Here is a 22,208-nt window from a genome sequence, read left to right on the forward strand (position 1 = left end):
TTTAGGAGAACAAGAGTTTTTTTCCGTGAACTCTAGATGCTTAAAGCATATATAAAACCTAAAATTCAACCCAAACTAAAGCGGACATCCAGGAATTGCGCTCCCCTATCTAATACCCAAGATGTGTGCCAGTCAAGGAGCTTAGATTTCAACACCTGCAAATTTTCACACCACTAGAAGGGCATGAAACAGAACAAAGGAAAAAGGGAGGGTATGCTATAAAGATGTTTTGAGACAGTTCTACCTTCTCTCCATCTCTTGAGTAGATTTGAGGGCTGGGCAGCCTCCGAAACTGTTTTACAACAAAACATTCTGTCCCAAGTACTAACCTCATTAGTCTGAAGACAATTAATGAAGACTCAATTAAGGGCGTCAATGCTATTGCCTTTGTGAAATGCGAAAAGATGTTTACATTTTTTCAATTTAGCATGCTTTTTCCCTCAGCCTCGGTAGTTCAGTGGTGATGAGGATAGATGTGATGAGGTGTTTACATTTTTTGTCAAGCCTGACACGAGGCAGGTCTATTGTAGAATGGCCAGCTTGGACATATGTGCAGTCCTCTACCTTCTAGAGAGAGCATTGGTAATGCAAAGGACAAAGGAATAAAGGCTTTAGGAGAACAAGTGTTTTTTTCCGTGAACTCTAGATGCTTAAAGCATATATAAAACCTAAAATTCAAGCCAAACTAAAGCGGACATCCAGGAATTGCGCTCCCCTGTCTAATACCCAAGCTGTGTGCCAGTCAAGGAGCTTAGATTTCAACACCTGCAAATTTTCACACCACTAGAAGGGCATGAAACAGAACAAAGGAAAAAGGGAAGGTATGCTATAAAGATGTTTTAAAACATTTCTACCTTCTCTCCATCTCTTGAGTAGACGTGATGGGTGGACAGCTTCCGAAACAGTTTTCCAACAAAACATTCTGTCCCAAGTACTAACTTCATTAGTGTGACTGTCCAGAGGTGCAGTGGAACACAATGTGGGCATTGGTAGTTCAGTGGTGATGAGGTTAGTGTGTGGTTTAGTACGTAGTACTGATGGACCATCAAAAAACATTCTGTCTACACGCCATGGCGTCTTCAATGGAACTCCTTTCTCCGGCACATGGGCATTGGTGGTTCAGTGGTCGAATTCTCGCCTCTGCATCTGCAAATTCTCACCCCACTAGAATGGCATGAAACACAACAAAGGGAAAAAGGAAGGTATGCTATAAAGATGATTTAAGACACTTCTACCTTCTCTCCATCTCTTGAGTAGACACGAGGGTTGGGCAGTTTCCGAAACTGTTTTACCTTTCAGCAAAACATTCTGTCCCAAGTACAAATGTCATTAGTGCGACTGTCCAGTGGTGCAGTGGAACACAATGTGGGCATTGGTAGTTCAGTGGTGATGAGGTTAGTATGTGGTTTAGTATGTAGTACTGATGGACCATCAAGAAAAAGATTCTGTCTACACGCGATGGCGTCTTCAATGGAACACCTTTTTCCAACACGTGGGCATTGGTGGTTCAGTGGTCGAATTCTCGCCTGCCACGCGTGAGACCCGGGTTCGATTCCCGGCCAATGCAAGCACCTCTTTAAAAGTCTCACAACTCAAAATGAGCGCAGCTTGACTGACTGATATGCAGTAACAGAGGTCTCAGCCTTCTATTTATTCTCAGGACAATTAATGAAGACCCAATTAAGTGTGTCAATGCTATTGTCTTTATGAAATGCGAAAAGGTGTTTACAATTGTTTTTCAATTTAGCAGGCGCATTCCCTCAGCCTCGTTGGCGCAGTTGGCAGCGCGTCAGTCTCATAATCTGAAGGTTGTGAGTTCAAGCCTCACACGAGGCAGGTTTTTCGTAGAATGGACAGCTTCGACATATGTGCGGTCCTCTACCTTCCAGAGACAGCATTGGTAATCCAAAGGTCAAAGGAATAAAGTCTTCAGCACAACAAGTGTTCTTTCCGTGAACTACAGCTCCCCTCTCTAGTACCGAGACTTGTGCCAGTCAAGGAGCTTAGACTTCAACACCTGCACATTTTCACACCACTAGAATGACATGAAACAGAACAAAGGAAAAAGGGAGGGTATGCTATAAAGATGTTTTGAGACAGTTCTACCTTCTCTCCATCTCTTGAGTAGACTTGAGGGCTGGGCAGCCTCCGAAACTGTTTTACAACAAAACATTCTGTCCCAAGTACTAACCTCATTAGTCTGAAGACAATTAATGAAGACTCAATTAAGGGCGTCAATGCTATTGCCTTTGTGAAATGTGAAAAGATGTTTACATTTTTTCAATTTAGCATGCTTTTTCCCTCAGCCTCGGAAGTTCAGTGGTGATGAGGATAGATGTGATGAGGTGTTTACATTTTTTGTCAAGCCTGACACGAGGCAGGTCTATTGTAGAATGGCCAGCTTGGACATATGTGCAGTCCTCTACCTTCTAGAGAGAGCATTGGTAATGCAAAGGACAAAGGAATAAAGGCTTTAGGAGAACAAGTGTTTTTTTCCGTGAACTCTAGATGCTTAAAGCATATATAAAACCTAAAATTCAAGCCAAACTAAAGCGGACATCCAGGAATTGCGCTCCCCTGTCTAATACCCAAGATGTGTGCCAGTCAAGGAGCTTAGATTTCAACACCTGCAAATTTTCACACCACTAGAAGGGCATGAAACAGAACAAAGGAAAAAGGGAAGGTATGCTATAAAGATGTTTTAAGACATTTCTACCTTCTCTCCATCTGTTGAGTAGACGTGATGGGTGGACAGCTTCCAAAACAGTTTTACCTTTCAACAAAACATTCTGTCCCAAGTACAAATGTCACTAGTGCGACTGTCCAGTGGTGCAGTGGAACACAATGTGGGCATTGGTAGTTCAGTGGTGATGAGGTTAGTATGTGGTTTAGTATGTAGTACTGATGGACCATCAAGAAAAAGATTCTGTCTACACGCGATGGCGTCTTCAATGGAACTCCTTTTTCCAACACGTGGGCATTGGTGGTTCAGTGGTCAAATTCTCGCCTGCCACGCGGGAGACCCGGGTTCGATTCCCGGCCAATGCAAGCGCCTCTTTAAAAGTCTCAGCTTGACTGACTGATATGCAGTAACAGAGGTCTCAGCCTTCTATTTATTCTCAGGACAATTAATGAAGACCCAATTAAGTGTGTCAATGCTATTGTCTTTATGAAATGCGAAAAGGTGTTTACAATTAACAGTTGGCAGCGCGTCAGTCTCATAATCTGAAGGTCGTGAGTTCAAGCCTCACACGAGGCAGGTTTTTCGTAGAATGGACAGCTTCGACATATGTGCGGTCCTCTACCTTCCAGAGACAGCATTGGTAATCCAAAGGTCAAAGGAATAAAGTCTTCAGCACAACAAGTGTTCTTTCCGTGAACTCCAGCTCCCCTCTCTAGTACCGAGATTTGTGCCAGTCAAGGAGCTTAGACTTCAACACCTGCACATTTTCACACCACTAGAATGACATGAAACAGAACAAAGGAAAAAGGGAGGGTATGCTATAAAGATGTTTTGAGACAGTTCTACCTTCTCTCCATCTCTTGAGTAGACGTGAGGGCTGGGCAGCCTCCGAAACTGTTTTACCATCCAACAAAACATTCTGTCCCAAGTACTAACCTCAATAGTCTGAAGACAATTAATGAAGACTCAATTAAGGGCGTCAATGCTATTGCCTTTGTGAAATGCGAAAAGATGTTTACATTTTTTCAATTTAGCATGCTTTTTCCCTCAGCCTCGGTAGTTCAGTGGTGATGAGGATAGATGTGATGAGGTGTTTACATTTTTTGTCAAGCCTGACACGAGGCAGGTCTATTGTAGAATGGCCAGCTTGGACATATGTGCAGTCCTCTACCTTCTAGAGAGAGCATTGGTAATGCAAAGGACAAAGGAATAAAGGCTTTAGGAGAACAAGTGTTTTTTTCCGTGAACTCTAGATGCTTAAAGCATATATAAAACCTAAAATTCAAGCCAAACTAAAGCGGACATCCAGGAATTGCGCTCCCCTGTCTAATACCCAAGCTGTGTGCCAGTCAAGGACCTTAGATTTCAACACCTGCAAATTTTCACACCACTAGAAGGGCATGAAACAGAACAAAGGAAAAAGGGAAGGTATGCTATAAAGATGTTTTAAAACATTTCTACCTTCTCTCCATCTCTTGAGTAGACGTGATGGGTGGACAGCTTCCGAAACAGTTTTCCAACAAAACATTCTGTCCCAAGTACTAACTTCATTAGTGTGACTGTCCAGAGGTGCAGTGGAACACAATGTGGGCATTGGTAGTTCAGTGGTGATGAGGTTAGTGTTGGGTTTAGTACGTAGTACTGATGGACCATCAAAAAACATTCTGTCTACACGCGATGGCGTCTTCAATGGAACTCCTTTCTCCGGCACATGGGCATTGGTGGTTCAGTGGTCGAATTCTCGCCTCTGCATCTGCAAATTCTCACCCCACTAGAATGGCATGAAACACAACAAAGGGAAAAAGGAAGGTATGCTATAAAGATGATTTAAGACACTTCTACCTTCTCTCCATCTCTTGAGTAGACGAGGGTTGGGCAGTTTCCGAAACTGTTTTACCTTTCAGCAAAACATTCTGTCCCAAGTACAAATGTCATTAGTGCGACTGTCCAGTGGTGCAGTGGAACACAATGTGGGCATTGGTAGTTCAGTGGTGATGAGGTTAGTATGTGGTTTAGTATGTAGTACTGATGGACCATCAAGAAAAAGATTCTGTCTACACGCGATGGCGTCTTCAATGGAACTCCTTTTTCCAACACGTGGGCATTGGTGGTTCAGTGGTCGAATTCTCGCCTGCCACGCGGGAGACCCGGGTTCGATTCCCGGCCAATGCAAGCACCTCTTTAAAAGTCTCACAACTCAAAATGAGCGCAGCTTGACTGACTGATATGCAGTAACAGAGGTCTCAGCCTTCTATTTATTCTCAGGACAATTAATGAAGACCCAATTAAGTGTGTCAATGCTATTGTCTTTATGAAATGCGAAAAGGTGTTTACAATTGTTTTTCAATTTAGCAGGCACATTCCCTCAGCCTCGTTGGCGCAGTTGGCAGCGCGTCAGTCTCATAATCTGAAGGTTGTGAGTTCAAGCCTCACACGAGGCAGGTTTTTCGTAGAATGGACAGCTTCGACATATGTGCGGTTCTCTACCTTCCAGAGACAGCATTGGTAATCCAAAGGTCAAAGGAATAAAGTCTTCAGCACAACAAGTGTTCTTTCCGTGAACTCCAGCTCCCCTCTCTAGTACCGAGACTTGTGCCAGTCAAGGAGCTTAGACTTCAACACCTGCACATTTTCACACCACTAGAATGACATGAAACAGAACAAAGGAAAAAGGGAGGGTATGCTATAAAGATGTTTTGAGACAGTTCTACCTTCTCTCCATCTCTTGAGTAGACTTGAGGGCTGGGCAGCCTCCGAAACTGTTTTACAACAAAACATTCTGTCCCAAGTACTAACCTCATTAGTCTGAAGACAATTAATGAAGACTCAATTAAGGGCGTCAATGCTATTGCCTTTGTGAAATGTGAAAAGATGTTTACATTTTTTCAATTTAGCATGCTTTTTCCCTCAGCCTCGGAAGTTCAGTGGTGATGAGGATAGATGTGATGAGGTGTTTACATTTTTTGTCAAGCCTGACACGAGGCAGGTCTATTGTAGAATGGCCAGCTTGGACATATGTGCAGTCCTCTACCTTCTAGAGAGAGCATTGGTAATGCAAAGGACAAAGGAATTAAGGCTTTAGGAGAACAAGTGTTTTTTTCCGTGAACTCTAGATGCTTAAAGCATATATAAAACCTAAAATTCAAGCCAAACTAAAGCGGACATCCAGGAATTGCGCTCCCCTGTCTAATACCCAAGATGTGTGCCAGTCAAGGAGCTTAGATTTCAACACCTGCAAATTTTCACACCACTAGAAGGGCATGAAACAGAACAAAGGAAAAAGGGAAGGTATGCTATAAAGATGTTTTAAGACATTTCTACCTTCTCTCCATCTGTTGAGTAGACGTGATGGGTGGACAGCTTCCAAAACAGTTTTACCTTTCAACAAAACATTCTGTCCCAAGTACAAATGTCACTAGTGCGACTGTCCAGTGGTGCAGTGGAACACAATGTGGGCATTGGTAGTTCAGTGGTGATGAGGTTAGTATGTGGTTTAGTATGTAGTACTGATGGACCATCAAGAAAAAGATTCTGTCTACACGCGATGGCGTCTTCAATGGAACTCCTTTTTCCAACACGTGGGCATTGGTGGTTCAGTGGTCGAATTCTCGCCTGCCACGCGGGAGACCGGGGTTCGATTCCCGGCCAATGCAAGCGCCTCTTTAAAATGCGAAAAGGTGTTTACAATTAACAGTTGGCAGTGCGTCAGTCTCATAATCTGAAGGTCGTGAGTTCAAGCCTCACACGAGGCAGGTTTTTCGTAGAATGGACAGCTTCGACATATGTGCGGTCCTCTACCTTCCAGAGACAGCATTGGTAATCCAAAGGTCAAAGGAATAAAGTCTTCAGCACAACAAGTGTTCTTTCCGTGAACTCCAGCTCCCCTCTCTAGTACCGAGATTTGTGCCAGTCAAGGAGCTTAGACTTCAACACCTGCACATTTTCACACCACTAGAATGACATGAAACAGAACAAAGGAAAAAGGGAGGGTATGCTATAAAGATGTTTTGAGACAGTTCTACCTTCTCTCCATCTCTTGAGTAGACTTGAGGGCTGGGCAGCCTCCGAAACTGTTTTACAACAAAACATTCTGTCCCAAGTACTAACCTCATTAGTCTGAAGACAATTAATGAAGACTCAATTAAGGGCGTCAATGCTATTGCCTTTGTGAAATGTGAAAAGATGTTTACATTTTTTCAATTTAGCATGCTTTTTCCCTCAGCCTCGGAAGTTCAGTGGTGATGAGGATAGATGTGATGAGGTGTTTACATTTTTTGTCAAGCCTGACACGAGGCAGGTCTATTGTAGAATGGCCAGCTTGGACATATGTGCAGTCCTCTACCTTCTAGAGAGAGCATTGGTAATGCAAAGGACAAAGGAATAAAGGCTTTAGGAGAACAAGTGTTTTTTTCCGTGAACTCTAGATGCTTAAAGCATATATAAAACCTAAAATTCAAGCCAAACTAAAGCGGACATCCAGGAATTGCGCTCCCCTGTCTAATACCCAAGATGTGTGCCAGTCAAGGAGCTTAGATTTCAACACCTGCAAATTTTCACACCACTAGAAGGGCATGAAACAGAACAAATGAAAAAGGGAAGGTATGCTATAAAGATGTTTTAAGACATTTCTACCTTCTCTCCATCTGTTGAGTAGACGTGATGGGTGGACAGCTTCCAAAACAGTTTTACCTTTCAACAAAACATTCTGTCCCAAGTACAAATGTCATTAGTGCGACTGTCCAGTGTTGCAGTGGAACACAATGTGGGCATTGGTAGTTCAGTGGTGATGAGGTTAGTATGTGGTTTAGTATGTAGTACTGATGGACCATCAAGAAAAAGATTCTGTCTACACGCGATGGCGTCTTCAATGGAACTCCTTTTTCCAACACGTGGGCATTGGTGGTTCAGTGGTCGAATTCTCGCCTGCCACGCGGGAGACCCGGGTTCGATTCCCGGCCAATGCAAGCACCTCTTTAAAAGTCTCACAACTCAAAATGAGCGCAGCTTGACTGACTGATATGCAGTAACAGAGGTCTCAGCCTTCTATTTATTCTCAGGACAATTAATGAAGACCCAATTAAGTGTGTCAATGCTATTGTCTTTATGAAATGCGAAAAGGTGTTTACAATTGTTTTTCAATTTAGCAGGCACATTCCCTCAGCCTCGTTGGCGCAGCCTCCGAAACTGTTTTACCATCCAACAAAACATTCTGTCCCAAGTACTAACCTCAATAGTCTGAAGACAATTAATGAAGACTCAATTAAGGGCGTCAATGCTATTGCCTTTGTGAAATGCGAAAAGATGTTTACATTTTTTCAATTTAGCATGCTTTTTCCCTCAGCCTCGGTAGTTCAGTGGTGATGAGGATAGATGTGATGAGGTGTTTACATTTTTTGTCAAGCCTGACACGAGGCAGGTCTATTGTAGAATGGCCAGCTTGGACATATGTGCAGTCCTCTACCTTCTAGAGAGAGCATTGGTAATGCAAAGGACAAAGGAATAAAGGCTTTAGGAGAACAAGTGTTTTTTTCCGTGAACTCTAGATGCTTAAAGCATATATAAAACCTAAAATTCAACCCAAACTAAAGCGGACATCCAGGAATTGCGCTCCCCTGTCTAATACCCAAGATGTGTGCCAGTCAAGGAGCTTAGATTTCAACACCTGCAAATTTTCACACCACTAGAAGGGCATGAAACAGAACAAAGGAAAAAGGGAAGGTATGCTATAAAGATGTTTTAAGACATTTCTACCTTCTCTCCATCTCTTGAGTAGACGTGATGGGTGGACAGCTTCCGAAACAGTTTTCCAACAAAACATTCTGTCCCAAGTACTAACTTCATTAGTGTGACTGTCCAGAGGTGCAGTGGAACACAATGTGGGCATTGGTAGTTCAGTGGTGATGAGGTTAGTGTTGGGTTTAGTACGTAGTACTGATGGACCATCAAAAAACATTCTGTCTACACGCGATGGCGTCTTCAATGGAACTCCTTTCTCCGGCACATGGGCATTGGTGGTTCAGTGGTCGAATTCTCGCCTCTGCATCTGCAAATTCTCACCCCACTAGAATGGCATGAAACACAACAAAGGGAAAAAGGAAGGTATGCTATAAAGATGATTTAAGACACTTCTACCTTCTCTCCATCTCTTGAGTAGACACGAGGGTTGGGCAGTTTCCGAAACTGTTTTACCTTTCAGCAAAACATTCTGTCCCAAGTACAAATGTCATTAGTGCGACTGTCCAGTGGTGCAGTGGAACACAATGTGGGCATTGGTAGTTCAGTGGTGATGAGGTTAGTATGTGGTTTAGGCTGCAAGCGCCTCTTTAAAAGTCTCAGCTGGACTGACTGATATGCAGTAACAGAGGTCTCAGCCTTCTATTTATTCTCAGGACAATTAATGAAGACCCAATTAAGTGTGTCAATGCTATTGTCTTTATGAAATGCGAAAAGGTGTTTACAATTGTTTTTCAATTTAGCAGGAGCATTCCCTCAGCCTCGTTGGCGCGTCAGTCTCATAATCTGAAGGTCGTGAGTTCAAGCCTCACACGAGGCAGGTTTTTCGTAGAATGGACAGCTTCGACATATGTGCGGTCCTCTACCTTCCAGAGACAGCATTGGTAATCCAAAGGTCAAAGGAATAAAGTCTTCAGCACAACAAGTGTTCTTTCCGTGAACTCCAGCTCCCCTCTCTAGTACCGAGATTTGTGCCAGTCAAGGAGCTTAGACTTCAACACCTGCACATTTTCACACCACTAGAATGACATGAAACAGAACAAAGGAAAAAGGGAGGGTATGCTATAAAGATGTTTTGAGACAGTTCTACCTTCTCTCCATCTCTTGAGTAGACGTGAGGGCTGGGCAGCCTCCGAAACTGTTTTACCATCCAACAAAACATCCTGTCCCAAGTACTAACCTCAATAGTCTGAAGACAATTAATGAAGACTCAATTAAGGGCGTCAATGCTATTGCCTTTGTGAAATGCGAAAAGATGTTTACATTTTTTCAATTTAGCATGCTTTTTCCCTCAGCCTCGGTAGTTCAGTGGTGATGAGGATAGATGTGATGAGGTGTTTACATTTTTTGTCAAGCCTGACACGAGGCAGGTCTATTGTAGAATGGCCAGCTTGGACATATGTGCAGTCCTCTACCTTCTAGAGAGAGCATTGGTAATGCAAAGGACAAAGGAATAAAGGCTTTAGGAGAACAAGTGTTTTTTTCCGTGAACTCTAGATGCTTAAAGCATATATAAAACCTAAAATTCAACCCAAACTAAAGCGGACATCCAGGAATTGCGCTCCCCTGTCTAATACCCAAGATGTGTGCCAGTCAAGGAGCTTAGATTTCAACACCTGCAAATTTTCACACCACTAGAAGGGCATGAAACAGAACAAAGGAAAAAGGGAAGGTATGCTATAAAGATGTTTTAAAACATTTCTACCTTCTCTCCATCTCTTGAGTAGACGTGATGGGTGGACAGCTTCCGAAACAGTTTTCCAACAAAACATTCTGTCCCAAGTACTAACTTCATTAGTGTGACTGTCCAGAGGTGCAGTGGAACACAATGTGGGCATTGGTAGTTCAGTGGTGATGAGGTTAGTGTGTGGTTTAGTACGTAGTACTGATGGACCATCAAAAAACATTCTGTCTACACGCGATGGCGTCTTCAATGGAACTCCTTTCTCCGGCACATGGGCATTGGTGGTTCAGTGGTCGAATTCTCGCCTCTGCATCTGCAAATTCTCACCCCACTAGAATGGCATGAAACACAACAACGGGAAAAAGGAAGGTATGCTATAAAGATGATTTAAGACACTTCTACCTTCTCTCCATCTCTTGAGTAGACACGAGGGTTGGGCAGTTTCCGAAACTGTTTTACCTTTCAGCAAAACATTCTGTCCCAAGTACAAATGTCATTAGTGCGACTGTCCAGTGGTGCAGTGGAACACAATGTGGGCATTGGTAGTTCAGTGGTGATGTGGTTAGTATGTGGTTTAGTATGTAGTACTGATGGACCATCAAGAAAAAGATTCTGTCTACACGCGATGGCATCTTCAATGGAACTCCTTTTTCCAACACGTGGGCATTGGTGGTTCAGTGGTCGAATTCTTGCCTGCCACGCGGGAGACCCGGGTTCGATTCCCGGCCAATGCAAGCACCTCTTTAAAAGTCTCACAACTCAAAATGAGCGCAGCTTGATTGACTGATATGCAGTAACAGAGGTCTCAGCCTTCTATTTATTCTCAGGACAATTAATGAAGACCCAATTAAGTGTGTCAATGCTATTGTCTTTATGAAATGCGAAAAGGTGTTTACAATTGTTTTTCAATTTAGCAGGCGCATTCCCTCAGCCTCGTTGGCGCAGTTGGCAGCGCGTCAGTCTCATAATCTGAAGGTCGTGAGTTCAAGCCTCACACGAGGCAGGTTTTTCGTAGAATGGACAGCTTCGACATATGTGCGGTCCTCTACCTTCCAGAGACAGCATTGGTAATCCAAAGGTCAAAGGAATAAAGTCTTCAGCAAAACAAGTGTTCTTTCCGTGAACTCCAGCTCCCCTCTCTAGTACCGAAATTTGTGCCAGTCAAGGAGCTTAGACTTCAACACCTGCACATTTTCACACCACTACAATGACATGAAACAGAACAAAGGAAAAAGGGAGGGTATGCTATAAAGATGTTTTGAGACAGTTCTACCTTCTCTCCATCTCTTCAGTAGACGTGAGGGCTGGGCAGCCTCCGAAACTGTTTTACAACAAAACATTCTGTCCCAAGTACTAACCTCATTAGTCTGAAGACAATTAATGAAGACTCAATTAAGGGCGTCAATGCTATTGCCTTTGTGAAATGCGAACAGATGTTTACATCTTTTCAATTTAGCATGCTTTTTCCCTCAGCCTCGGTAGTTCAGTGGTGATGAGGATAGATGTGATGAGGTGTTTACATTTTTTGTCAAGCCTGACACGAGGCAGGTCTATTGTAGAATGGCCAGCTTGGACATATGTGCAGTCCTCTACCTTCTAGAGAGAGCATTGGTAATGCAAAGGACAAAGGAATAAAGGCTTTAGGAGAACAAGTGTTTTTTTCCGTGAACTCTAGATGCTTAAAGCATATATAAAACCTAAAATTCAAGCCGAACTAAAGCGGACATCCAGGAATTGCGCTCCCCTGTCTAATACCCAAGATGTGTGCCAGTCAAGGAGCTTAGATTTCAACACCTGCAAATTTTCACACCACTAGAAGGGCATGAAACAGAACAAAGGAAAAAGGGAAGGTATGCTATAAAGATGTTTTAAGACATTTCTACCTTCTCTCCATCTGTTGAGTAGACGTGATGGGTGGACAGCTTCCGAAACAGTTTTACCTTTCAACAAAACATTCTGTCCCAAGTACAAATGTCATTAGTGCGACTGTCCAGTGTTGCAGTGGAACACAATGTGGGCATTGGTAGTTCAGTGGTGATGAGGTTAGTATGTGGTTTAGTATGTAGTAGTGATGGACCATCAAGAAAAAGATTCTGTCTACACGCGATGGTGTCTTCAATGGAACTCCTTTTTCCAATACGTGGGCATTGGTGGTTCAATGGTCGAATTCTCGCCTGCCACGCGGGAGAGCCGGGTTCGATTCCCGGCCAATGCAAGCGCCTCTTTAAAAGTCTCAGCTTGACTGACTGATATGCAGTAACAGAGGTCTCAGCCTTCTATTTATTCTCAGGACAATTAATGAAGACCCAATTAAGTGTGTCAATGCTATTGTCTTTATGAAATGCGAAAAGGTGTTTACAATTGTTTTTCAATTTAGCAGGCACATTCCCTCAGCCTCGTTGGCGCAGCCTCCGAAACTGTTTTACCATCCAACAAAACATTCTGTCCCAAGTACTAACCTCAATAGTCTGAAGACAATTAATGAAGACTCAATTAAGGGCGTCAATGCTATTGCCTTTGTGAAATGCGAAAAGATGTTTACATTTTTTCAATTTAGCATGCTTTTTCCCTCAGCCTCGGTAGTTCAGTGGTGATGAGGATAGATGTGATGAGGTGTTTACATTTTTTGTCAAGCCTGACACGAGGCAGGTCTATTGTAGAATGGCCAGCTTGGACATATGTGCAGTCCTCTACCTTCTAGAGAGAGCATTGGTAATGCAAAGGACAAAGGAATAAAGGCTTTAGGAGAACAAGTGTTTTTTTCCGTGAACTCTAGATGCTTAAAGCATATATAAAACCTAAAATTCAACCCAAACTAAAGCGGACATCCAGGAATTGCGCTCCCCTGTCTAATACCCAAGATGTGTGCCAGTCAAGGAGCTTAGATTTCAACACCTGCAAATTTTCACACCACTAGAAGGGCATGAAACAGAACAAAGGAAAAAGGGAAGGTATGCTATAAAGATGTTTTAAAACATTTCTACCTTCTCTCCATCTCTTGAGTAGACGTGATGGGTGGACAGCTTCCGAAACAGTTTTCCAACAAAACATTCTGTCCCAAGTACTAACTTCATTAGTGTGACTGTCCAGAGGTGCAGTGGAACACAATGTGGGCATTGGTAGTTCAGTGGTGATGAGGTTAGTGTGTGGTTTAGTACGTAGTACTGATGGACCATCAAAAAACATTCTGTCTACACGCGATGGCGTCTTCAATGGAACTCCTTTCTCCGGCACATGGGCATTGGTGGTTCAGTGGTCGAATTCTCGCCTCTGCATCTGCAAATTCTCACCCCACTAGAATGGCATGAAACACAACAAAGGGAAAAAGGAAGGTATGCTATAAAGATGATTTAAGACACTTCTACCTTCTCTCCATCTCTTGAGTAGACACGAGGGTTGGGCAGTTTCCGAAACTGTTTTACCTTTCAGCAAAACATTCTGTCCCAAGTACAAATGTCATTAGTGCGACTGTCCAGTGGTGCAGTGGAACACAATGTGGGCATTGGTAGTTCAGTGGTGATGAGGTTAGTATGTGGTTTAGTATGTAGTACTGATGGACCATCAAGAAAAAGATTCTGTCTACACGCGATGGCGTCTTCAATGGAACTCCTTTTTCCAACACGTGGGCATTGGTGGTTCAGTGGTCGAATTCTCGCCTGCCACGCGGGAGACCCGGGTTCGATTCCCGGCCAATGCAAGCACCTCTTTAAAAGTCTCACAACTCAAAATGAGCGCAGCTTGACTGACTGATATGCAGTAACAGAGGTCTCAGCCTTCTATTTATTCTCAGGACAATTAATGAAGACCCAATTAAGTGTGTCAATGCTATTGTCTTTATGAAATGCGAAAAGGTGTTTACAATTGTTTTTCAATTTAGCAGGCGCATTCCCTCAGCCTCGTTGGCGCAGTTGGCAGCGCGTCAGTCTCATAATCTGAAGGTCGTGAGTTCAAGCCTCACACGAGGCAGGTTTTTCGTAGAATGGACAGCTTCGACATATGTGCGGTCCTCTACCTTCCAGAGACAGCATTGGTAATCCAAAGGTCAAAGGAATAAAGTCTTCAGCACAACAAGTGTTCTTTCCGTGAACTCCAGCTCCCCTCTCTAGTACCGAGATTTGTGCCAGTCAAGGAGCTTAGACTTCAACACCTGCACATTTTCACACCACTAGAATGACATGAAACAGAACAAAGGAAAAAGGGAGGGTATGCTATAAAGATGTTTTGAGACAGTTCTACCTTCTCTCCATCTCTTGAGTAGACGTGAGGGCTGGGCAGCCTCCGAAACTGTTTTACCATCCAACAAAACATTCTGTCCCAAGTACTAACCTCAATAGTCTGAAGACAATTGATGAAGACTCAATGAGGGGGGGCAATGCTATTGCCTTTGTGAAATGCGAAAAGATGTTTACATTTTTTCAATTTAGCATGCTTTTTCCCTCAGCCTCGGTAGTTCAGTGGTGATGAGGATAGATGTGATGAGGTGTTTACATTTTTTGTCAAGCCTGACACGAGGCAGGTCTATTGTAGAATGGCCAGCTTGGACATATGTGCAGTCCTCTACCTTCTAGAGAGAGCATTGGTAATGCAAAGGACAAAGGAATAAAGGCTTTAGGAGAACAAGTGTTTTTTTCCGTGAACTCTAGATGCTTAAAGCATATATAAAACCTAAAATTCAACCCAAACTAAAGCGGACATCCAGGAATTGCGCTCCCCTGTCTAATACCCAAGATGTGTGCCAGTCAAGGAGCTTAGATTTCAACACCTGCAAATTTTCACACCACTAGAAGGGCATGAAACAGAACAAAGGAAAAAGGGAAGGTATGCTATAAAGATGTTTTAAAACATTTCTACCTTCTCTCCATCTCTTGAGTAGACGTGATGGGTGGACAGCTTCCGAAACAGTTTTCCAACAAAACATTCTGTCCCAAGTACTAACTTCATTAGTGTGACTGTCCAGAGGTGCAGTGGAACACAATGTGGGCATTGGTAGTTCAGTGGTGATGAGGTTAGTGTGTGGTTTAGTACGTAGTACTGATGGACCATCAAAAAACATTCTGTCTACACGCGATGGCGTCTTCAATGGAACTCCTTTTTACAACACGTGGGCATTGGTGGTTCAGTGGTCGAATTCTCGCCTGCCACGCGGGAGACCCGGGTTCGATTCCCGGCCAATGCAAGCGCCTCTTTAAAAGTCTCAGCTTGACAGACTGATATGCAGTAACAGAGGTCTCAGCCTTCTATTTATTCTCAGGACAATTAATGAAGACCCAATTAAGTGTGTCAATGCTATTGTCTTTATGAAATGCGAAAAGGTGTTTACAATTAACAGTTGGCAGCGCGTCAGTCTCATAATCTGAAGGTCGTGAGTTCAAGCCTCACACGAGGCAGGTTTTTTGTAGAATGGACAGCTTCGACATATGTGCGGTCCTCTACCTTCCAGAGACAGCATTGGTAATCCAAAGGTCAAAGGCATAAAGTCTTCAGCACAACAAGTGTTCTTTCCGTGAACTCCAGCTCCCCTCTCTAGTACCGAGATTTGTGCCAGTCAAAGAGCTTAGACTTCAACACCTGCACATTTTCACACCACTAGAATGACATGAAACAGAACAAAGGAAAAAGGGAGGGTATGCTATAAAGATGTTTTGAGACAGTTCTACCTTCTCTCCATCTCTTGAGTAGACGTGAGGGCTGGGCAGCCTCCGAAACTGTTTTACCATCCAACAAAACATTCTGTCCCAAGTACTAACCTCAATAGTCTGAAGACAATTAATGAAGACTCAATTAAGGGCGTCAATGCTATTGCCTTTGTGAAATGCGAAAAGATGTTTACATTTTTTCAATTTAGCATGCTTTTTCCCTCAGCCTCGGTAGTTCAGTGGTGATGAGGATAGATGTGATGAGGTGTTTACATTTTTTGTCAAGCCTGACACGAGGCAGGTCTATTGTAGAATGGCCAGCTTGGACATATGTGCAGTCCTCTACCTTCTAGAGAGAGCATTGGTAATGCAAAGGACAAAGGAATAAAGGCTTTAGGAGAACAAGTGTTTTTTTCCGTGAACTCTAGATGCTTAAAGCATATATAAAACCTAAAATTCAACCCAAACTAAAGCGGACATCCAGGAATTGCGCTCCCCTGTCTAATACCCAAGATGTGTGCCAGTCAAGGAGCTTAGATTTCAACACCTGCAAATTTTCACACCACTAGAAGGGCATGAAACAGAACAAAGGAAAAAGGGAAGGTATGCTATAAAGATGTTTTAAAACATTTCTACCTTCTCTCCATCTCTTGAGTAGACGTGATGGGTGGACAGCTTCCGAAACAGTTTTCCAACAAAACATTCTGTCCCAAGTACTAACTTCATTAGTGTGACTGTCCAGAGGTGCAGTGGAACACAATGTGGGCATTGGTAGTTCAGTGGTGATGAGGTTAGTGTGTGGTTTAGTACGTAGTACTGATGGACCATCAAAAAACATTCTGTCTACACGCGATGGCGTCTTCAATGGAACTCCTTTCTCCGGCACATGGGCATTGGTGGTTCAGTGGTCGAATTCTCGCCTCTGCATCTGCAAATTCTCACCCCACTAGAATGGCATGAAACACAACAAAGGGAAAAAGGAAGGTATGCTATAAAGATGATTTAAGACACTTCTACCTTCTCTCCATCTCTTGAGTAGACACGAGGGTTGGGCAGTTTCCGAAACTGTTTTACCTTTCAGCAAAACATTCTGTCCCAAGTACAAATGTCATTAGTGCGACTGTCCAGTGGTGCAGTGGAACACAATGTGGGCATTGGTAGTTCAGTGGTGATGAGGTTAGTATGTGGTTTAGTATGTAGTACTGATGGACCATCAAGAAAAAGATTCTGTCTACACGCGATGGCGTCTTCAATGGAACTCCTTTTTCCAACACGTGGGCATTGGTGGTTCAGTGGTCGAATTCTCGCCTGCCACGCGGGAGACCCGGGTTCGATTCCCGGTCAATGCAAGCACCTCTTTAAAAGTCTCACAACTCAAAATGAGCGCAGCTTGATTGACTGATATGCAGTAACAGAGGTCTCAGCCTTCTATTTATTCTCAGGACAATTAATGAAGACCCAATTAAGTGTGTCAATGCTATTGTCTTTATGAAATGCGAAAAGGTGTTTACAATTGTTTTTCAATTTAGCAGGCGCATTCCCTCAGCCTCGTTGGCGCAGTTGGAAGCGCGTCAGTCTCATAATCTGAAGGTCGTGAGTTCAAGCCTCACACGAGGCAGGTTTTTTGTAGAATGGACAGCTTCGACATATGTGCGGTCCTCTACCTTCCAGAGACAGCATTGGTAATCCAAAGGTCAAAGGCATAAAGTCTTCAGCACAACAAGTGTTCTTTCCGTGAACTCCAGCTCCCCTCTCTAGTACCGAGATTTGTGCCAGTCAAGGAGCTTAGACTTCAACACCTGCACATTTTCACACCACTAGAATGACATGAAACAGAACAAAGGAAAAAGGGAGGGTATGCTATAAAGATGTTTTGAGACAGTTCTACCTTCTCTCCATCTCTTGAGTAGACGTGAGGGCTGGGCAGCCTCCGAAACTGTTTTACAACAAAACATTCTGTCCCAAGTACTAACCTCATTAGTCTGAAGACAATTAATGAAGACTCAATTAAGGGCGTCAATGCTATTGCCTTTGTGAAATGCGAACAGATGTTTACATTTTTTCAATTTAGCATGCTTTTTCCCTCAGCCTCGGTAGTTCAGTGGTGATGAGGATAGATGTGATGAGGTGTTTACATTTTTTGTCAAGCCTGACACGAGGCAGGTCTATTGTAGAATGGCCAGCTTGGACATATGTGCAGTCCTCTACCTTCTAGAGAGAGCATTGGTAATGCAAAGGACAAAGGAATAAAGGCTTTAGGAGAACAAGTGTTTTTTTCCGTGAACTCTAGATGCTTAAAGCATATATAAAACCTAAAATTCAAGCCGAACTAAAGCGGACATCCAGGAATTGCGCTCCCCTGTCTAATACCCAAGATGTGTGCCAGTCAAGGAGCTTAGATTTCAACACCTGCAAATTTTCACACCACTAGAAGGGCATGAAACAGAACAAAGGAAAAAGGGAAGGTATGCTATAAAGATGTTTTAAGACATTTCTACCTTCTCTCCATCTGTTGAGTAGACGTGATGGGTGGACAGCTTCCGAAACAGTTTTACCTTTCAACAAAACATTCTGTCCCAAGTACAAATGTCATTAGTGCGACTGTCCAGTGTTGCAGTGGAACACAATGTGGGCATTGGTAGTTCAGTGGTGATGAGGTTAGTATGTGGTTTAGTATGTAGTACTGATGGACCATCAAGAAAAAGATTCTGTCTACACGCGATGGTGTCTTCAATGGAACTCCTTTTTCCAATACGTGGGCATTGGTGGTTCAATGGTCGAATTCTCGCCTGCCACGCGGGAGAGCCGGGTTCGATTCCCGGCCAATGCAAGCGCCTCTTTAAAAGTCTCAGCTTGACTGACTGATATGCAGTAACAGAGGTCTCAGCCTTCTATTTATTCTCAGGACAATTAATGAAGACCCAATTAAGTGTGTCAATGCTATTGTCTTTATGAAATGCGAAAAGGTGTTTACAATTGTTTTTCAATTTAGCAGGCACATTCCCTCAGCCTCGTTGGCGCAGCCTCCGAAACTGTTTTACCATCCAACAAAACATTCTGTCCCAAGTACTAACCTCAATAGTCTGAAGACAATTAATGAAGACTCAATTAAGGGCGTCAATGCTATTGCCTTTGTGAAATGCGAAAAGATGTTTACATTTTTTCAATTTAGCATGCTTTTTCCCTCAGCCTCGGTAGTTCAGTGGTGATGAGGATAGATGTGATGAGGTGTTTACATTTTTTGTCAAGCCTGACACGAGGCAGGTCTATTGTAGAATGGCCAGCTTGGACATATGTGCAGTCCTCTACCTTCTAGAGAGAGCATTGGTAATGCAAAGGACAAAGGAATAAAGGCTTTAGGAGAACAAGTGTTTTTTTCCGTGAACTCTAGATGCTTAAAGCATATATAAAACCTAAAATTCAACCCAAACTAAAGCGGACATCCAGGAATTGCGCTCCCCTGTCTAATACCCAAGATGTGTGCCAGTCAAGGAGCTTAGATTTCAACACCTGCAAATTTTCACACCACTAGAAGGGCATGAAACAGAACAAAGGAAAAAGGGAAGGTATGCTATAAAGATGTTTTAAAACATTTCTACCTTCTCTCCATCTCTTGAGTAGACGTGATGGGTGGACAGCTTCCGAAACAGTTTTCCAACAAAACATTCTGTCCCAAGTACTAACTTCATTAGTGTGACTGTCCAGAGGTGCAGTGGAACACAATGTGGGCATTGGTAGTTCAGTGGTGATGAGGTTAGTGTGTGGTTTAGTACGTAGTACTGATGGACCATCAAAAAACATTCTGTCTACACGCGATGGCGTCTTCAATGGAACTCCTTTCTCCGGCACATGGGCATTGGTGGTTCAGTGGTCGAATTCTCGCCTCTGCATCTGCAAATTCTCACCCCACTAGAATGGCATGAAACACAACAAAGGGAAAAAGGAAGGTATGCTATAAAGATGATTTAAGACACTTCTACCTTCTCTCCATCTCTTGAGTAGACACGAGGGTTGGGCAGTTTCCGAAACTGTTTTACCTTTCAGCAAAACATTCTGTCCCAAGTACAAATGTCATTAGTGCGACTGTCCAGTGGTGCAGTGGAACACAATGTGGGCATTGGTAGCTCAGTGGTGATGAGGTTAGTATGTGGTTTAGTATGTAGTACTGATGGACCATCAAGAAAAAGATTCTGTCTACACGCGATGGCGTCTTCAATGGAACTCCTTTTTACAACACGTGGGCATTGGTGGTTCAGTGGTCGAATTCTCGCCTGCCACGCGGGAGACCTGGGTTCGATTCCCGGCCAATGCAAGCGCCTCTTTAAAAGTCTCAGCTTGACTGACTGATATGCAGTAACAGAGGTCTCAGCCTTCTATTTATTCTCAGGACAATTAATGAAGACCCAATTAAGTGTGTCAATGCTATTGTCTTTATGAAATGCGAAAAGGTGTTTACAATTAACAGTTGGCAGCGCGTCAGTCTCATAATCTGAAGGTCGTGAGTTCAAGCCTCACACGAGGCAGGTTTTTTGTAGAATGGACAGCTTCGACATATGTGCGGTCCTCTACCTTCCAGAGACAGCATTGGTAATCCAAAGGTCAAAGGCATAAAGTCTTCAGCACAACAAGTGTTCTTTCCGTGAACTCCAGCTCCCCTCTCTAGTACCGAGATTTGTGCCAGTCAAGGAGCTTAGACTTCAACACCTGCAAATTTTCACACCACTAGAATGACATGAAACAGAACAAAGGAAAAAGGGAGGGTATGCTATAAAGATGTTTTGAGACAGTTCTACCTTCTCTCCATCTCTTGAGTAGATTTGAGGGCTGGGCAGCCTCCGAAACTGTTTTACAACAAAACATTCTGTCCCAAGTACTAACCTCATTAGTCTGAAGACAATTAATGAAGACTCAATTAAGGGCGTCAATGCTATTGCCTTTGTGAAATGCGAAAAGATGTTTACATTTTTTCAATTTAGCATGCTTTTTCCCTCAGCCTCGGTAGTTCAGTGGTGATGAGGATAGATGTGATGAGGTGTTTACATTTTTTGTCAAGCCTGACACGAGGCAGGTCTATTGTAGAATGGCCAGCTTGGACATATGTGCAGTCCTCTACCTTCTAGAGAGAGCATTGGTAATGCAAAGGACAAAGGAATAAAGGCTTTAGGAGAACAAGTGTTTTTTTCCGTGAACTCTAGATGCTTAAAGCATATATAAAACCTAAAATTCAACCCAAACTAAAGCGGACATCCAGGAATTGCGCTCCCCTGTCTAATACCCAAGATGTGTGCCAGTCAAGGAGCTTAGATTTCAACACCTGCAAATTTTCACACCACTAGAAGGGCATGAAACAGAACAAAGGAAAAAGGGAAGGTATGCTATAAAGATGTTTTAAAACATTTCTACCTTCTCTCCATCTCTTGAGTAGACGTGATGGGTGGACAGCTTCCGAAACAGTTTTCCAACAAAACATTCTGTCCCAAGTACTAACTTCATTAGTGTGACTGTCCAGAGGTGCAGTGGAACACAATGTGGGCATTGGTAGTTCAGTGGTGATGAGGTTAGTGTGTGGTTTAGTACGTAGTACTGATGGACCATCAAAAAACATTCTGTCTACACGCGATGGCGTCTTCAATGGAACTCCTTTCTCCGGCACATGGGCATTGGTGGTTCAGTGGTCGAATTCTCGCCTCTGCATCTGCAAATTCTCACCCCACTAGAATGGCATGAAACACAACAAAGGGAAAAAGGAAGGTATGCTATAAAGATGATTTAAGACACTTCTACCTTCTCTCCATCTCTTGAGTAGACACGAGGGTTGGGCAGTTTCCGAAACTGTTTTACCTTTCAGCAAAACATTCTGTCCCAAGTACAAATATCATTAGTGCGACTGTCCAGTGGTGCAGTGGAACACAATGTGGGCATTGGTAGTTCAGTGGTGATGAGGTTAGTATGTGGTTTAGGCTGCAAGCGCCTCTTTAAAAGTCTCAGCTTGACTGACTGATATGCAGTAACAGAGGTCTCAGCCTTCTATTTATTCTCAGGACAATTAATGAAGACCCAATTAAGTGTGTCAATGCTATTGTCTTTATGAAATGCGAAAAGGTGTTTACAATTGTTTTTCAATTTAGCAGGAGCATTCCCTCAGCCTCGTTGGCGCGTCAGTCTCATAATCTGAAGGTCGTGAGTTCAAGCCTCACACGAGGCAGGTTTTTCGTAGAATGGACAGCTTCGACATATGTGCGGTCCTCTACCTTCCAGAGACAGCATTGGTAATCCAAAGGTCAAAGGAATAAAGTCTTCAGCAAAACAAGTGTTCTTTCCGTGAACTCCAGCTCCCCTCTCTAGTACCGAAATTTGTGCCAGTCAAGGAGCTTAGACTTCAACACCTGCACATTTTCACACCACTACAATGACATGAAACAGAACAAAGGAAAAAGGGAGGGTATGCTATAAAGATGTTTTGAGACAGTTC

At 43.2% G+C, this 22,208-nt stretch overlaps 14 non-coding genes across 14 annotated transcripts; all 14 read left to right on the plus strand.

Annotated features, from left to right (window-relative positions):
* Positions 1-1,496: 1,496 nt before the first annotated feature.
* trnag-gcc (transfer RNA glycine (anticodon GCC)) lies at positions 1,497-1,567 on the plus strand. Its single transcript has one exon. It is a non-coding gene; the product is annotated as a tRNA-Gly (tRNA).
* A 196-nt stretch (positions 1,568-1,763) lies between these two features.
* Positions 1,764-1,836, plus strand: trnam-cau (transfer RNA methionine (anticodon CAU)). The gene has a single exon. It is a non-coding gene; the product is annotated as a tRNA-Met (tRNA).
* A 1,141-nt stretch (positions 1,837-2,977) lies between these two features.
* Positions 2,978-3,048, plus strand: trnag-gcc (transfer RNA glycine (anticodon GCC)). Its single transcript has one exon. It is a non-coding gene; the product is annotated as a tRNA-Gly (tRNA).
* A 1,736-nt stretch (positions 3,049-4,784) lies between these two features.
* trnag-gcc (transfer RNA glycine (anticodon GCC)) lies at positions 4,785-4,855 on the plus strand. Its single transcript has one exon. It is a non-coding gene; the product is annotated as a tRNA-Gly (tRNA).
* A 196-nt stretch (positions 4,856-5,051) lies between these two features.
* Positions 5,052-5,124, plus strand: trnam-cau (transfer RNA methionine (anticodon CAU)). The gene has a single exon. It is a non-coding gene; the product is annotated as a tRNA-Met (tRNA).
* Positions 5,125-7,576: 2,452 nt separating this feature from the next.
* On the plus strand, positions 7,577-7,647 carry trnag-gcc (transfer RNA glycine (anticodon GCC)). Its single transcript has one exon. It is a non-coding gene; the product is annotated as a tRNA-Gly (tRNA).
* Positions 7,648-10,763: 3,116 nt separating this feature from the next.
* Positions 10,764-10,834, plus strand: trnag-gcc (transfer RNA glycine (anticodon GCC)). The gene has a single exon. It is a non-coding gene; the product is annotated as a tRNA-Gly (tRNA).
* A 196-nt stretch (positions 10,835-11,030) lies between these two features.
* Positions 11,031-11,103, plus strand: trnam-cau (transfer RNA methionine (anticodon CAU)). The gene has a single exon. It is a non-coding gene; the product is annotated as a tRNA-Met (tRNA).
* Positions 11,104-13,726: 2,623 nt separating this feature from the next.
* On the plus strand, positions 13,727-13,797 carry trnag-gcc (transfer RNA glycine (anticodon GCC)). Its single transcript has one exon. It is a non-coding gene; the product is annotated as a tRNA-Gly (tRNA).
* A 196-nt stretch (positions 13,798-13,993) lies between these two features.
* trnam-cau (transfer RNA methionine (anticodon CAU)) lies at positions 13,994-14,066 on the plus strand. The gene has a single exon. It is a non-coding gene; the product is annotated as a tRNA-Met (tRNA).
* Positions 14,067-15,205: 1,139 nt separating this feature from the next.
* trnag-gcc (transfer RNA glycine (anticodon GCC)) lies at positions 15,206-15,276 on the plus strand. Its single transcript has one exon. It is a non-coding gene; the product is annotated as a tRNA-Gly (tRNA).
* Positions 15,277-17,014: 1,738 nt separating this feature from the next.
* On the plus strand, positions 17,015-17,085 carry trnag-gcc (transfer RNA glycine (anticodon GCC)). The gene has a single exon. It is a non-coding gene; the product is annotated as a tRNA-Gly (tRNA).
* A 196-nt stretch (positions 17,086-17,281) lies between these two features.
* trnam-cau (transfer RNA methionine (anticodon CAU)) lies at positions 17,282-17,354 on the plus strand. The gene has a single exon. It is a non-coding gene; the product is annotated as a tRNA-Met (tRNA).
* Positions 17,355-19,977: 2,623 nt separating this feature from the next.
* trnag-gcc (transfer RNA glycine (anticodon GCC)) lies at positions 19,978-20,048 on the plus strand. The gene has a single exon. It is a non-coding gene; the product is annotated as a tRNA-Gly (tRNA).
* The last annotated feature ends 2,160 nt before the right edge of the window (positions 20,049-22,208 follow it).

The sequence above is a fragment of the Channa argus genome, unplaced genomic scaffold (assembly GCF_033026475.1).
Source record: "Channa argus isolate prfri unplaced genomic scaffold, Channa argus male v1.0 Contig022, whole genome shotgun sequence".
Classification (NCBI taxonomy): domain Eukaryota; kingdom Metazoa; phylum Chordata; class Actinopteri; order Anabantiformes; family Channidae; genus Channa; species Channa argus.